The sequence below is a fragment of the Montipora capricornis genome, chromosome 7 (assembly GCF_036669925.1).
Source record: "Montipora capricornis isolate CH-2021 chromosome 7, ASM3666992v2, whole genome shotgun sequence".
NCBI lineage: Eukaryota > Metazoa > Cnidaria > Anthozoa > Scleractinia > Acroporidae > Montipora > Montipora capricornis.
In genome coordinates, this window is record NC_090889.1 from 36354350 (window position 1) to 36369349 (window position 15000).

The 15000-nt window shown below is 39.2% G+C and overlaps 1 protein-coding gene and 1 long non-coding RNA gene across 2 annotated transcripts in view; both read left to right on the forward strand.

Annotated features, from left to right (window-relative positions):
• The window catches only part of LOC138057892 (uncharacterized), a 27804-nt gene extending 19806 nt beyond the window's left edge, over positions 1–7998 (forward strand). Inside the window, exon 3 of the long non-coding RNA XR_011133748.1 lies at positions 6085–7998. This is a non-coding gene — a long non-coding RNA (uncharacterized lncRNA). The remainder of the gene's footprint in view (positions 1–6084) is intronic.
• The window catches only part of LOC138057059 (uncharacterized), a 274162-nt gene that overhangs the window by 215410 nt on the left and 43752 nt on the right, over positions 1–15000 (forward strand). The gene's annotated exons all lie outside the window — the stretch shown is intronic.

The following is a 15000-nucleotide window of genomic DNA, read 5'->3' on the forward strand; positions in this document are numbered from 1 at the left end:
TTTTTCCGCCAAGATGTTGACATGTTCCATTGCATGGCGACTCGGTAACAAAAGAAACAACCGAAAGACGTCACTTCGGTTAATCATCACTTGAAATAAGTGGTATTGGCTCCATATATTCATTGACAACCGGGGACGAGCGGACACAATCCCTAAACAACGACAATCAAGACATTGAACCGATTTGTAAAATATTAGAGCACTTTCAGATTTATCTGTAGAAAGGGTATGGTCAGGTTTTCAAGGTAGGATAACTTATAATTCTCATGATGTACGTTTCAACTTCTGTGGATCCCATTTTTTAAAATGTGCCTTTACTACTAAAAATATTCCGAAGGTCCGTATTTCTTAAATAGAGCTTTGAAATGAAAGCTAGGAATATCATCGCAGTTAGAGAAGCAACTAGCCTTTGGGAGCAAGCCCGTGAAGCAAGATTTACGCTAATCTGTCAAAATTCAACAAAAAATCATATAACGCAGATGAATTCTAGCTTCCTCGTATTTTCCACAGTAGGTCAAGATTTGCACTTGATTAGATGAGCGTAGATGATGATAAGGGTATCGGGCCAGTTCAGTCCAAGCGTCAACTAATAGTATGTATTTACAACAATCCAGTGAACATTAACTTTTGCAACATTTTTTGGTCACTTAAACAGTAGATTTAAGGGGCCACTGTGAGATATATTGGCGGTGCATTTACGCCATTTTAAAGAAAAATGTATTGTCCGCTTATGCAGATAGTTCGGTTGGACTGCAGCTTTTAGCTGCATCTATATAGGTCATGGACAATCATGGAGAATTAGTATTTTCGAATAATTTACGCCAATTATTTAGCTGGTTATGCGAATTTCAGCAGAATGATGTCAAATTTCAGTTTGAAACAGGAATGTTCTGGTTGGCACAGTAATAAAAATTTGGTGACGGGTCACGCGTAATAGGGAGCTTAAGCACGTGCATTTTTGAGACGCGGACGGCAACCGGAAGTGAGATGTTTTCCCTTGTAACCTGTTTTCACACAACCACATTTACATTGCTAAGTAGTTTTTCTCCATTAGGGATCATGAGTGTAAAAAGCTGGCAGACACCACTGTCCTGGCACGCGAAATTTTCTCTTCCGGTTGCCGTCCACGTCTCAAAAACGGGCGTACTTAAGCTCCCTATCGCTATTCACTGACTTTTGAAAATCTCGACAAAATTGTAATCATTTGTTTTTTGACGGAATACGTATCAGTTCACGGTTGACTGGGTGTTGCTCGGTGCATCAGGTGCATCAGGATCAACCAGTCATATGAGATATCCCCAACTTTCACAAGCTCGCCATTCAATTGAAAGTGTCAACAAAGTATCATTCTTTAAAAAACGGCTCTGTGGTATTATTTATATTCTTGAGAGCCGGTAAGGAGTTACATCATGTTTTAGACAGGCTATTTTTCTATTTGAAGAAATCACGAATAATTGTTTTCGATAACAGGATACGTTCTCTCGTTTCTCTCTCTGATCATTTGCTTTGTTCATGATCTTGTTATAATTATAACCAAATTAAGTGAGGCTATGATGTTCGCAGTTATGAACGCAATTTTATGCGATTGCGTAGAGAAGCCTAAAAAATTCAGGACTTCAACGGGGTTTGAACCCGTGACCTCGCGATACCGGTGCGACGCTCTAACCAACTGAGCTATGAAGCCACTGAGGTTGGGAGCTGGTCATTTTTGTAGCTTTTAATGTTCCCGTGAGGAGAGAATCAAAGATGAAATGATATATGAAATGGATCATATATTGAACTGCGGACATGAAATCAAGTGAAGCTATGATCAACTCCCAACGTCACTTGCTTTATAGCTCAGTTGGTTAGAGCGACGCATCGATATCGCGAGGTCACGGGTTCAAACCCCGTTGAAGTCCTGAATGCTGATCATAGTTTCACTTGATTTCATGTCCGTAGTTCAATATATAATCCATTTCATATATGATTTCATCGTTTATAATCAAATTAGTTAAACGCGACAGGAAAGGCAGAATGAACTCTCTCGTATCCCATAGTGTAAATAAGGAATTCTACCACATTTTGAACTGCCTCAATTATTACGGTTGCTTTGCCAACATGAAAACGCGGCTCAATGATTAGATGATAAGGATTCTTATGATCCAGGCAGTGTAGTCTTAGCGCAAGTATTTTATCCGGCTGTAATGGATCTCAAAATCGTGATCGTTGTCGCAGAAAACGATGACCCAAAATGTTTCATATCAAGTTAACTGTATTTCTTGTCACCAGGAGCTCCTGACCAGAAGAATTATTTTGAATCGCCGCAGTTAAAACTGTTAGACATTGGGGTTGCTTATCTTTCGTACAACAGGGTACAATGTACGGAATATAACAAACTGCTGATGGTAAAGCTGAAATTATACATATAAAAAGCAAAATTAACATTGCAACGATCATCACACCTCTTTACGAAACGTGTGATCGCGATCTCTTCTCGATCAGAACAGGAGAGTTCAGTTCTCAGTCTGTGTCAAACCTTGCACTTCAGTGACCCTACACGGTTGACTAAAGCTGGTGACACACCGTTCCAACATTTGTTGATCAACAAAGTCGTTTAGCAAATGTTGCGGTCTCGCATTTTTGTGGCCAGTGTGCACGCGCTAGCTACAGGTCAACTACCCACTTGTTTGTTTACAGTGCCATGCACCATAAGGGCTAAATTTAGAAAGTGCTTCGGTAGGCCTGATGCAGATTTGAACCATCACCAAGCAAAGACGACCAAGACTTTGAACCGATCTATAATTGCACTTGCAGATTTATTCTTAGGAAGAGGATGGCCAGAATCTCAAGGTAGGGCAAAATTTTACTCTCGTGGTTTTCGTGGTCCATGTTCCAATCATAAATCACAGATCCTCAAGTTTTCAACTTCTGCAAGTGGATCCCTTTTCTTTTAAACATGCCCCCAATACTAAAAATATTCTGAAGGTCCGTATTTCTTGAATAGGAGTTATATTCGGCACATGTGAAATGCAACGTTTGAACAGGGCCTATATTGGTAACCAAGTCAACCCCCAGGCCACAAAGACTTATTCGATACGCACATTTTTTTTTCGGAACTTACTGTAGCAATAAAAAACTCGAACTCTTCGATTCGAAACAGCAAATGGAAGTTTTAGAACGTGAATTCGTTAAGCCGTTTGGCTGAGTCTTCTTGTGTATTCTTATGTGTTATTATGTAGTTTAAACTAGAACATAAAATGTACGGAAAACTAACCTAAATAACATTCTAAATCTTGCCTCCCATGCAGTCGCTTTTAGGGGAGTTGTATTTCAGCCCCACAAACGCCACATACCTTTCCCATTTTTCGAGCTGCGAAGCGTGATCCAGTCATTGGCCGTTTTTATGCTACAGACGTATAATTCGTTTGCGAGGACCTTGGGCAAACATTTTTTTCTGCGTCTCTTAAGTTCGTCTAGTATAAAAACAAGCACATGACACATTATGCGTCTGGACGAACTATCCAGTTTAGTTCATCTTCGAAGACGCATTAAGGTGGCTAGTTCGTCCAGACGCATTATTCGTCATGTGCCCGTCTTAATTTATACTTGACGAATTTAACAGTCGCAGAAAAAATGTTTTCCCAAGTTCGTCCCATACAGATTATTTGTCATATAGTTCATCCCGTCTTTAAACTAGACGAATAATATGAGAGACACATAATTCGTCTGGACGGATTGTGCGTCTCTAGTATAAAAACGGCCAATTGCCTAGCGTTGTCTGCGATGACCAATCTCGCGATGCTCTTTCACGCGAACTTGTTTTCCCTCACTTAGATACCGAAATAGCAAGTGATGACTGAGACGCAAAAAATACATATTGATTGATTGATTGTGAATTTAAGTGGTTTCTCTGTGATGCGTTCATCCCGTTATTTGCGGCAAGATTCCAATTTTCTTGGGAACTGATGATGTGGTCGACCTCGCTTGTTTGATCGAATGATCTAGAGCCTTGGTGCATATCAAAGTGCGGATGCCGATCTGGTCGTGTGCAATAGGAGGTGCTACAAGAAGCTGTTAGAATTTAAAAAGGCCAAAAAAAAAATCGAGACGATTGAGTCTTAGATCTGTAGGACTTATCAGTCGATACAACGCGTGCGTGGGAGGCTAAGACAAATGTCGCAATAAAGAAAAATCGAATAATAAACGAATAAAAGACACTAAAAGAAAACGATAAAATGAAAAATCTTATTCTAAACAAAATTGGAAAACTCTGAACTTACTTAAGTATTCGAGATGTGAATGACTCCTTAAATTTCAAAATGATTCGTGAGAGATGATCTCTAACCTTTCAGAGGATGGAGAGGCGCTGTGGCCTCATGGTTAGTGTGCGCGACTCCCGATCGAGTGGTCTGGGTTCGGCTCCTGGCCAGGGACATTGTGTTGTGTTCTTGGACAAGACATGTTACTCTCTCACGCTGCCTCTTTCCACCCAGGTGTATAAATGGGTACCGGCAAATTTAATGCTGGGGGTAACCCTGCGATGGACTGGTATCCCACCAAGTACAAATGCTCCTAGTCGCTTCATGCTACAGTAACCGGAGATAAGCGTCGGCCTGATGGGCCACTAGGCTCGTAGCAGACTTCACCTTTACCCTCCAGATGATAAAGGGAGTGAGTCGAAATGGGTGTATGAAAGTTAGGTATAATTAAGCACCCTTGAAACAACGGATTGTTTGAGTGCACCGTCAGTCTGTTAAACTTTCCACTTCAGTGACCCTACACGGTTGACTAAGAGTTTTCTTGTCGAGAGCTACTCATTATTGGACGTGAAAAACTACCAATGCTCTGGTTAAGGTTGGGATAGTAATAAAAACAGGTGACGGGTCACGCGAAATATATATCGCCATTCATTGAGATTTCTCGGCTGTAGATTTTTGAAAATCTCGACGAAATTGTAATCATTTGTCGCAAAAATTGACATATTTTTTAACCGAATACGCATTAGTTAAAGTACGACTTGTACGGTTGTCTGGGTTCTGCCTATTCCTCGGTTTGGGAATGCATGAAGAAAATGTAATGTCCACAGGATCAACCAGTTTATTTCAACTAGTTTAATGCGAAGTTTTCAACTTGTACAAGCTCGCCATTCAATTGAAAGTTGATCACAACAGGCACTTTGTGCCGTTCGGTTAACTTCAGTTCTCAGTCTGTTAAACCTTCCACTTCAGTGACCCTACACGGTTGACTAAGAGTTTTCTTTCCGGTTGCGGTTTCGCATTTTTGTGGCCATTGTGTACGCGGTAGCCACTATCCTTTATGGTACCACAAATTGTGGTTTGTTTACAGTGGCACGCATCATAATATGGGCTACATTTAGAAAGTACTTCGCTAGGCCTATATTATGACCCTCAATTTTTTCATTCCGCGAATCAGGAGGCATTTGCGTGACAATCGATATTTGGGTTATCAATGAAACTGTCTGCGTCTTGCGTGCTTAATCTGTCGATGAATTGGTGTTAATTGTCTTTAATCGGGACAAAATAAATAAATATTAACTTTAGAATGACAGCTTATTAGGCGCACGTTCACGTCATGAAAAAATACAGTAAAATTTAGTCAACAGATTTGAAACGTACCATTGAAACTTAAATAGAAATAAGTAAGGAGATAAAATGCTATTTACAATATATATATATGGCTGGTCACAACAGCTTTTCACATGTTCAAAAATGCTATCTTATTATATAAGCGTAGGTTTAATTTAATTTGAAGCCATAAACGTTACTTGTTATAATTAATTTGTTATCTAATTTGGCCGAATTCGAAATACTCAGATCTAAGTAGTGTCCATTTCTGAAGACCACATGGGACCTCATGATTTTGCTATTGTGGCCTCTCAGTCAGTATCTTTCTTTTAGTGTATTACTGATTGTATTCTTCGTATTTGACGAGGCAAAATAAAACAAAATATGTACTTTAAATAAATAAATTTGATCCTACTACGAGCTGCGAGATTGCTGTTTTTTCTTTTATATAATTATAACTTTTCCAACCACAGCGAGTCTTACTTCTGTCTAAAAGGTTCTTTTTTTCATTTCCCAGTCGCTCTGAACTAGCGAATGGTTTCACAATGACTGAGAGTGGGGAAAGACGATACTCTACCGTAACGATCCGTCTTTCCGAGACAGCTGCTAATCAGACCAGCAGTTTGAGTCACACTGAGGCAAATGCTGCCGAAGACTCTATATACTCTGGTAATGGTGGCGCTTCACAGGCGACCGAACAGAGCCAACTTATGGGTGTAGGTGTCAACCAAGCCAATGGACTGAGCAACTCTGTCGTGGGAAGTGCTGTGCAGACTACAATGTCAAGCCAATCGAATCAACCCAGTGAGCCCATTGATGGATCAAACACCCACAGAGCAGAAAGCGCCTGTCAGGCTAGTGGAGACAGTTCACCTGTGACATGCTCGCCTGTGCAAGAACAAGGTGACGGATATTCAGGAGCACAGGCGCCAATTCCACTCCCTTATTTCCAGCTAGGCGAAGCCAATTTAGTCTCTTCTATGGGGAACACGAAAAAGCCTACAGAGAATTGCTGCAGTACCTAGGAGATAAACTGATGGAATTAACAACTTAAGAGGCAAGAGGCACATGTCAATAAAAACAACAACAAAACAACAACAATAATAATAATCGAATAATAATAATAATAATACCGGTAGCAATAATTCATTATTTTAATCAATTAATAATTGCGTTCGACATTAGGAGAAAGAAATTTCTAATTTGGGTATCCTGTGCATAGCGAGGCTTCAGGAAGTTTCATTTTTCGTTCGTCTCCTTTTTCAGTGCCATCTTGAATGACGTCATAGTGCATTGATACTTCATATGCGCAATTTTTTTGTGTAGAGTTAACACACTAATTTTTGGCAAAGGAAATTTCTCAGTAACCATAATCCTTCACACAATTCCAAAAGAACTCAGATTTTGATAGATTTTGTGACGCTCCATGTCGGCAATACTCCAGAATACCCGGCCACTACTTTTCATAGGAATAGATATGCCTCGTTCTTTAAACAATGGCAATACCTATTTATTTCCGCACTTAATTGTGATTCAGAATCTAGCCAAGGGCAAAGTATTTCAATCCCATCACCTGATTCATAGTACTCGGCGCTTATTTAAACCATCTCAAGAAATAAGTACATGCTCGTATGCTCAAGCCTCTGTCCTATAATATTGTTTCTTTCGCTACCTTTCTCCTTTACTTCCAAGGCGACTGTCACGTCAACAATCCGAGATTACTACTGGTTATTTCCATTATTTAAGCGAGTGAGTGTAATTTTGAGGACGACTGTCTTAGCTGACATTGACTGGTGTTTTGACAACCTGGGCGAACGTCGTTTTCAGTATAATAGCAGTAGATGATATAGATACTCTGGTCGTTGATATAAGTGGTCAACGAACTCGTAATGTTATTGGTCTTCTGTCGGTTAAGCCCTGATGTCATCGGCCGTACAGACTGTAACCAGCTAGTGATTGGTGTTATTTTAGTGGTGTCTGCTCTAAGTTAAAATCAGAGCTCTCCCAGTATGGTTCATTGGTAGTAATTAATGCTTTACGTAGCGCATTCAGCCTGAATCCTAGTCGATTCTTTGGTCCCTCTGTAAATGGTCTTCAGCAATGTTATTGTCCTCTGGGTTAGGGTCTAAAAACACTCGGCTGTGCCTCGTGTTTTTTAGCAGGCACCGCCCTTAAGACAGACACTACACATAGCAGAAAGTACTTGAATAAAATGTTTATCTTAAGTACACTTGATTAACGCATCATTAGGGCGTAGATTTGTTAGATAGTGTTTAAATTGGGTCTTTTTCGATATTTTCTTAGAAACAATTATATTTTAAACATAGTTTAAGATGTTTGGTCATCTAGTTTGTGAAGTTTCGATAAGATTACAACTTTTTTAGTGTTTTTTAGCATATATTTTAACTTTTATAATAATGGTCCTTTTGGCGTCTTTTGTGCCCTTTGCAAGGATGTATTTTATTTTTTTGCAATAAAGTCGACCGTCAACTTTCTTAAAACAGTGAAGTGACTTACTGTGCGGAGTTCATCTGTTTAAAGGACCCTTTTGCGCTAGGTGACAAAAACTCTCACCCGCGTGTTTTCCAGAGGGCCGCCGCGCAGCTCTCGGAACGACTCTCGGGATTGGTTCAGAAAACAATGAAGACAAAGAACGATACAAAAGAAACAATGCACCCTGAGCATAAAAACAAAGAGGTGCAATGAAATTAGAGGTTGTAAAGAGCTGCGTCCTGACTGATTTTAAAAGGTTCAACATTTGTTTGACATGCGATCAGCATCCATGATTGTTTTAAGCAAATCTCGAAGGCGTTTGAATAGGTTGTTTAATATGATTGGAAGTATAGAATATGCTGAAATTGGAACTTATTTAAAGTTTCCCACAACATCACGCGTCGGGTCAACATGCCCTTCGTTCCTGAAAATGATGAAACCCTTTCAACAATCCATTCAACAAATGAAAAAAATGCGCATGCACACGTCTGGCTTTAAAATTCAATGTGAGCGCCATCGCCCATTGAGTAACGTTGTAGTTTAATATAGTGGCGTTTTTGCTCCCGTAGCCGTCGTCGTTTCTTGACCCTTCGACTCCCAGAAGTGATCGCTCTGTAAATCTTCCTCACTATTTCAATGAAATACTATTTCATTATCAGAGAGAAGAATGTTATCAACTTAACAGGTGTGATCTTGATAGAATACCAAATTCTCATGATTAACCAAACGAGGAACCAATGGTACTAGTTAGGAGAATAAACTTTTCGATCGTGGAAATGAAAGGTGAAAAACACAATTCTCTCGAGCGGCGGCGAAGCTGCGAATAAGATGTAAAACTGTGACTTCTCCACATCCCGATCATACCGACTCGCAGCCAAAACTCAGCGGAGCAACCAACGGTTTACTCGCGCCAGCAGCCCATTACTCGATGCTTTCGCCGTGCGTGTTGACTAAAAAAAAAATAATAAAATAAAAATATCCCTCTAGTGAAGCAGGCTGTCACAGTATTAATTAGGGACTTTAAGATCTACGACGCAGTCGTCAACGAGAACGCCACGAAACAACAATATCATTGGTTAAAAGAGGAAAAAAAATTGTGCTGCACGTGCGGCTCGCATTTTAGCACATAAACGTGCGGTTCGTGCGGTTCGTTAATAACGACGTGAAATCACCAAATTTGTGGTTTTGACGACAACGCGAGCGTTCAAACGTGAATCTTTCATTCTTTATTTTTGCTCTGAAATCGCTTGTACCAATCTACTTTTAGGATATTTCACCCACATGGTAGGACGCGAACAAGATGGCCTAATCGCGAGAAACTTAAGATAGTGCAAAGTTATATTTTGAGGAGACGTTTTTCGTCGACGTCGCCGTCGTAGATCTTAAACTCCCTATTAATAGAAAACGTAACGCGAGGTGCTTCTAAAAAAGAAAGATACGGGATGGGGTTGACTAAGAGGGTTAATGTGTATACGTATGTAACGTAATAAATGGCTGACCATAGGTCTCTTATGATTAGCTATTGTGAAAACACCCACTAAAGCCCCCCTGCGAGGTGCTTCTAAAAATAGAATGATACGTGAAAGGGCTGACTCAGATGGCTAATATGGAAGATGGAGGCTTCAGGTAATGGGCTCCTTCCATGGGTTAATTAATATTTTTTATTTGCTGCCTAGCAACGAGATGATATTTTTCCGATGGTGAATCGGGCCTTACTCGGAAAAAATCAGAGTGCTCCTTTGCAGGAGTCGAAATTACGGCCTTTCGATTACTAATTCAGCTGCTCTACCATTGAGCTATGGGAGACTCGTGGGAGCTGACAGGTCATTAAACTAGGTTAAGATGACAATTGTCACGCTATGATTGAAATTGTCGAAAGAGTCCACTCGCGGTATTTCGCGGTATTGGATGGAAATTGGGTTGCCTGTGGAGTGATGCATGGAGCTGTCTTACATGAAGGCCGATGATATCTGCTGTACAGGACAAATGCAGGCTCAAATCTTTTGACTATCTCAACATGACGGATTTCTTGTTTCAAGTAATAATTCACATAATTCACATAATTCGCATCGTTTAATGTCTTAGAAAACGTTTTTGACTCAGAATAGTTTTTCATGGGTGTGGAGTAACCTTTTAAAACAAATTTCAACAGCAGTAGGTACAGATCACAGGTCATTGTTTTACCAATACGGAAAGTATCCTAAACATTCATAAAGCTAACTTTAGGCCCAAAAAAAGGTTAGCTTTTATGAGTGTTTAGGATACTGTATTGGTAAAACAATGACCTGTGACCTTTGTTTTGTACCTGCCGTTTCAACGGTCCATGAATGAAAGAAGTGACTCAAAGAAAACGATGAAAGTGGAAACTTAGGAGATTGCATCTGTGCTAACCTGCGATCAAGCGTACTTTTCTTGAGACAGGGCGCACCATGACTAAGGAAAAGTACGCCTGATCGCAGGTTACATCTGTGCTAGAAGCTTATAAATAGCAAAGGGAAACCTCCTCTTTTACAGAAAATTTAGAAACTTTTTTAAGTTGTTGTAAATCATTAACAAGGTCCAATTTCACCGAAATACCTTGCTAGGAACAGGGTACAAACTTTGTGCTGTTTTGAAGGCCACAAATTTATCAAACTAACCATTGGTTACTAACCAATCTACATTTTATTGCTCGTATCTTTGTTCTTTTTACTCTAATGCTTTGTAACTGTTATTAATAAAGACTGTAAAACAGTAATGAAAAAACCTGTCAATCAATCTGTCAATCAAAGTTACGTTGCACCTGGCAATGTACACATTGCTTATAAGGACTTTGGAAAATAAAATGTGATTAAATGTAATAATATTGTCTTTGAATTGAGTCAAAGCCCAAAATAATGATATTATTGTTAGTTCTAAATTGCTGTTTAGTGTGGTCCAACCATTACTCACATAAAACAATGGTTTCAAATAAATATTAATTTTAACTTTTCCTCAATCAATTTTGTTACAGGAGGAAGTACCAGGCAATTCCAGATGTCAAGTTGAGTCAATAAAATAGAAGACAACAATTCTTTGGAAGAAAGGAAGTAGGACACTGAGGTAGAAGAAATCCATGGAAAACAAGTTAAAATTAATTTACATTTAATATTGCTGTATTCACCAATGGTTAAGGGCTCACTTTTTAATGCAGAAACATCCCAAGGATTTTAAACTTTTTCAAAATATGATGCAATTTTGCTTTTACATTTCAAAGTTGCACACAGGTGTGTACTGTCGTCTAAGGAGAACTAGTTCAAGGATGGACAATGGACACAATTCATGTGTGTGAGTGATGGGATAGGGAAAGGCTTTGTGGAGCTACGGTGGTATGAGTAAAAAATATCAAAGAATGCTTCTCCAAAGTTGAACAGAGCATTGATAAGGTTGACATTAACAAGAAGAGTGCAACTAGTTTGTGACTCACTTTACAGCTTCATGGGCTGCTTAATTCATGCATGTGAGTGTTAGAGGAGAGAAAGGGTTTGTGGGGCTAGGGTGGAGCATCAATTGATAAAGTGGACATTAATGAGAAGAGAACATTTGTTGAAAAACCAATTCTCAGTAATAGTCATTCCCTCTTCCTTGTTTCACTTTATAGCCACCTATACAGGTTCTCTACAGTAACCAGTGGTGATCTCTATAGTAACCAATGATGATCTCTATAAGTAACCAATGATGATCTCTATAAGTAACCAATTGCTGGGGAGCATGGCTAGCACAGTGGTTGAGAACCCTTGTCTCGCACCATTGCGAAAGGTTGCATTTGTTTTAGATAACGTTGGGATTTTTGGAGTAATAATTAATGCCCTCTTTGCTGTTCTTGTCTTCAGACAGTGTTGTTCTTACTTTTATAGCTACGCTTTTAATATTAGTCTTCTCTTTCCATTGGAATCCCCAACCCGGATTGAAGTTAAAAAAGTGCAAAAGTGAATTTATTCTTTATATAATTTTAATACAACCAAGAGTATAACTCGTATAATGAAATATTTATTTTAGCATCCGTTTATTTTGATGTTATTATTATTTTCAGGAACTACCAACCATCGCTGCATACAGGAAGTCCGACAAATTCAAGGCGCGCCCAGTTAACAACAAAATGGCCCAATTCAAGTAGTCATTCGGCAGAAGGCAAGCAAGAAAGAAGGATTGTCCTTAAAGTGAACTCTGTCAAAAATCTTCTTGCATTCATTTTGTGTTAGTGGCGGATAAGCCAGACGTTCAATAAAAGATTCAAAGACGACAATGTTGGTTTCTTTTTAGTACCCTTTGTTGCACTGGGCCGCGAAGGAACGGTCGTATTTACAAAATAATTTAGATAGTACGCGCACTTTCATTGGTCAATTGCTGTGTTTAGATGAGAGTATGGAAACACGGTTGTGACAACAAACGAATTTTCATTGGTTATGTATTGTCTGACGTGTGTTTTGATTGGCTGGTAGGAAATGTCAACGTGTATCAAAAAAATCTTTTTCAATCAAGAAAAAAAAAAAACCGGCATTTTCCTTCATTTGTCGAATTATCTTTGAGAAATATTTTATAAAAGCAATATGGGATTTTTTCCCGTGTTTCCATAGCCTGATCTAAACACTCGGGGGAGTTGGGAGAATTCTCTATAGTTGTACAAACCTTCGACTGCGTCTCGGGTTTGCATAACTGTCTCGAATTCTCCCAACTCCCTCTGGTGTTTAGATGAGGCTATGGAAACACGGAAAACTCCTATATTGCTCACCTGTCGTTTTTGTTTTTTGTTTTCTTTAAGAAAAAAACCCTATCGTCTCGTTGTCATTTTTATGTTTACTACTTATTTCTTGCAAATATATTTGCATTTAACTTCTATTCCGTTGAGAAATTTCATTTATCATGTATAGTTTTATGAACACACCTGCACAACGGTCGAAATGTCGTTCACGTTTACCTTCTTACTCCATAGGACTCGGTTTTGAACAACCTCTAATTTCTCTGGATCCCTTTAGGACGCAGCTCTGTTGTTTTTAGGGTTACGGTCCATTGTTGTTTGTTTCGGTCCATTGTTTTCTGAGCCAATCCCGAGAGCCGTTGCAATAGCTGTGTACTGACTCACTTTTACAGGGGCCACGGAGAAGGAGGGGCTGCCCCCTTTAAACCTAAACCCAGCTCTCCTCTCCTCTACAATATCTTTGTATCGTTCTCCCAATTGTTGATGTCAATATTAATTGCCGAGAGATCTTTTCTATTTGAGAAAATCTGAAGATTGGGCGAAGACCGTTTTTCTGATAAAACGGGTGACGCTTTTGCTTCAAGATGGGCAAATGACAATTTGTGAAAAACAATATTCATCTTATGGCTGACTGGATGCTTGTCGCAGCACGAGAAAGGATTCTGGCTCGGAAATGTAGGGAAAAGAAGAAAGGAACGAAAAAAAAAAAAATAGGCAAAACTGGGTATATATACACAGAGATTTTAAATTAGGTCATACAGATACAGCGGAACACGGAGTATGTTATTCATGGCTTCATGTTTGCTGCTCAGTTTATGTGTGATAAACGCAGGAGCCCCACCCTCCCCTCCCCTTGACCACCGAAGCACAGCCCCCCCCCCCCCCCCCTACCTCCCAGATAACGAAGGTGATAAGCAAAAACTCTTTGTGTTAATACGAAACTTAAAAAAAAAAAAAAAGGAAAAAAACAGTTTTGATTTATTTACTTTAATATCAAATTCGTCAGAAACTCTTTGGATAACGATTCGTCCTCTCTCTCTCTGTTTTTACAACATTAATTCCACTGTTTCTCGACTATTGCTTGTTGAATTTGATTGAATTGCAAATTTTATGCTAATTTGTTTGTCTTCGTTGCAAAAAGTTAAGCGGATCGGTGGGATTCAATATGGCGCCGAGACGAGAAATTGATTTTCCAGTTTTAAAGTCTTTCCTCTTCCGTTTTCGCCAAATTTATCCACCGTTCCCGTTCTTTTCGCTGCTCAGAGCTACTTTGGCAGAGCCTTTATAGCAACAAAAGTTCTCTTGAAGACGAACAACGCTGAAATCTGGACAACTTTGGGCCAGTTTATTTTGAAGGTATGCAATTGTGAATTATTATGTTAGCTATCAGTTTTAAAATATACAGGCTGCTTATTGCATTTTTGTACTAAATTCTTATTGTAATTTTAGTTATGGCCACTGCATTTGTATTCATCTGCGATCTGATGCACTGGGTGTGATGTCCATGCAATGCTTATCCCGGCAGTTGCTGTGGCTAGATACACCAGAAACCTTTGTTAGCTTGATATATGGCCACATTTTCCAAAGAAAACAGCTAGGGAAGATAGGCAATTTAGTCAGTTAAGTTTACATCATCGCCAACAGATTATATAATTACTTCACTGTTTAATTTTAGGTGCCACAGTGGCTTCAGTGGATCTGGACTGAAAGAGAAGATCCACTCCAGGTACAAAGATGTGAATGAATTTTGATCAGACGGTAAGCAGCTTATAATAAGTCGGATCTTTGGAATCATATAACGGCACTAAAATCAAAGCACTTTCTGTATGTTGACTGATTCCCTGTATTCCAGTGGATGAAAATAGTAGAATAGTATATACTGCGATGAATAAATAGATGGATAAAGCTAGGAATGACCCGTCTGAAAGAGGAAAACGAATTTATCTTTAAACACAGCTGATTGGGGATACTAAAAAAACAGTCATTACATATAGAAATCATCGTATACTGAATCCTTATTATAGTTTCCATATTGTGGCCGGCTAGTGGTGTATGAAGCCACTTAAGCCGAAACAGACACAAGTCAAAAAGGGATTTTGCCGAGTGCTGGAACATGTAGATATAAATGTCGATTTGAAGCTATAAAGTGCCCGGCCCATTGTGATCTAATTTGGTCCATAGTGAATTACAGAATATACGAATGTCACATATTCTGCTAAGGCG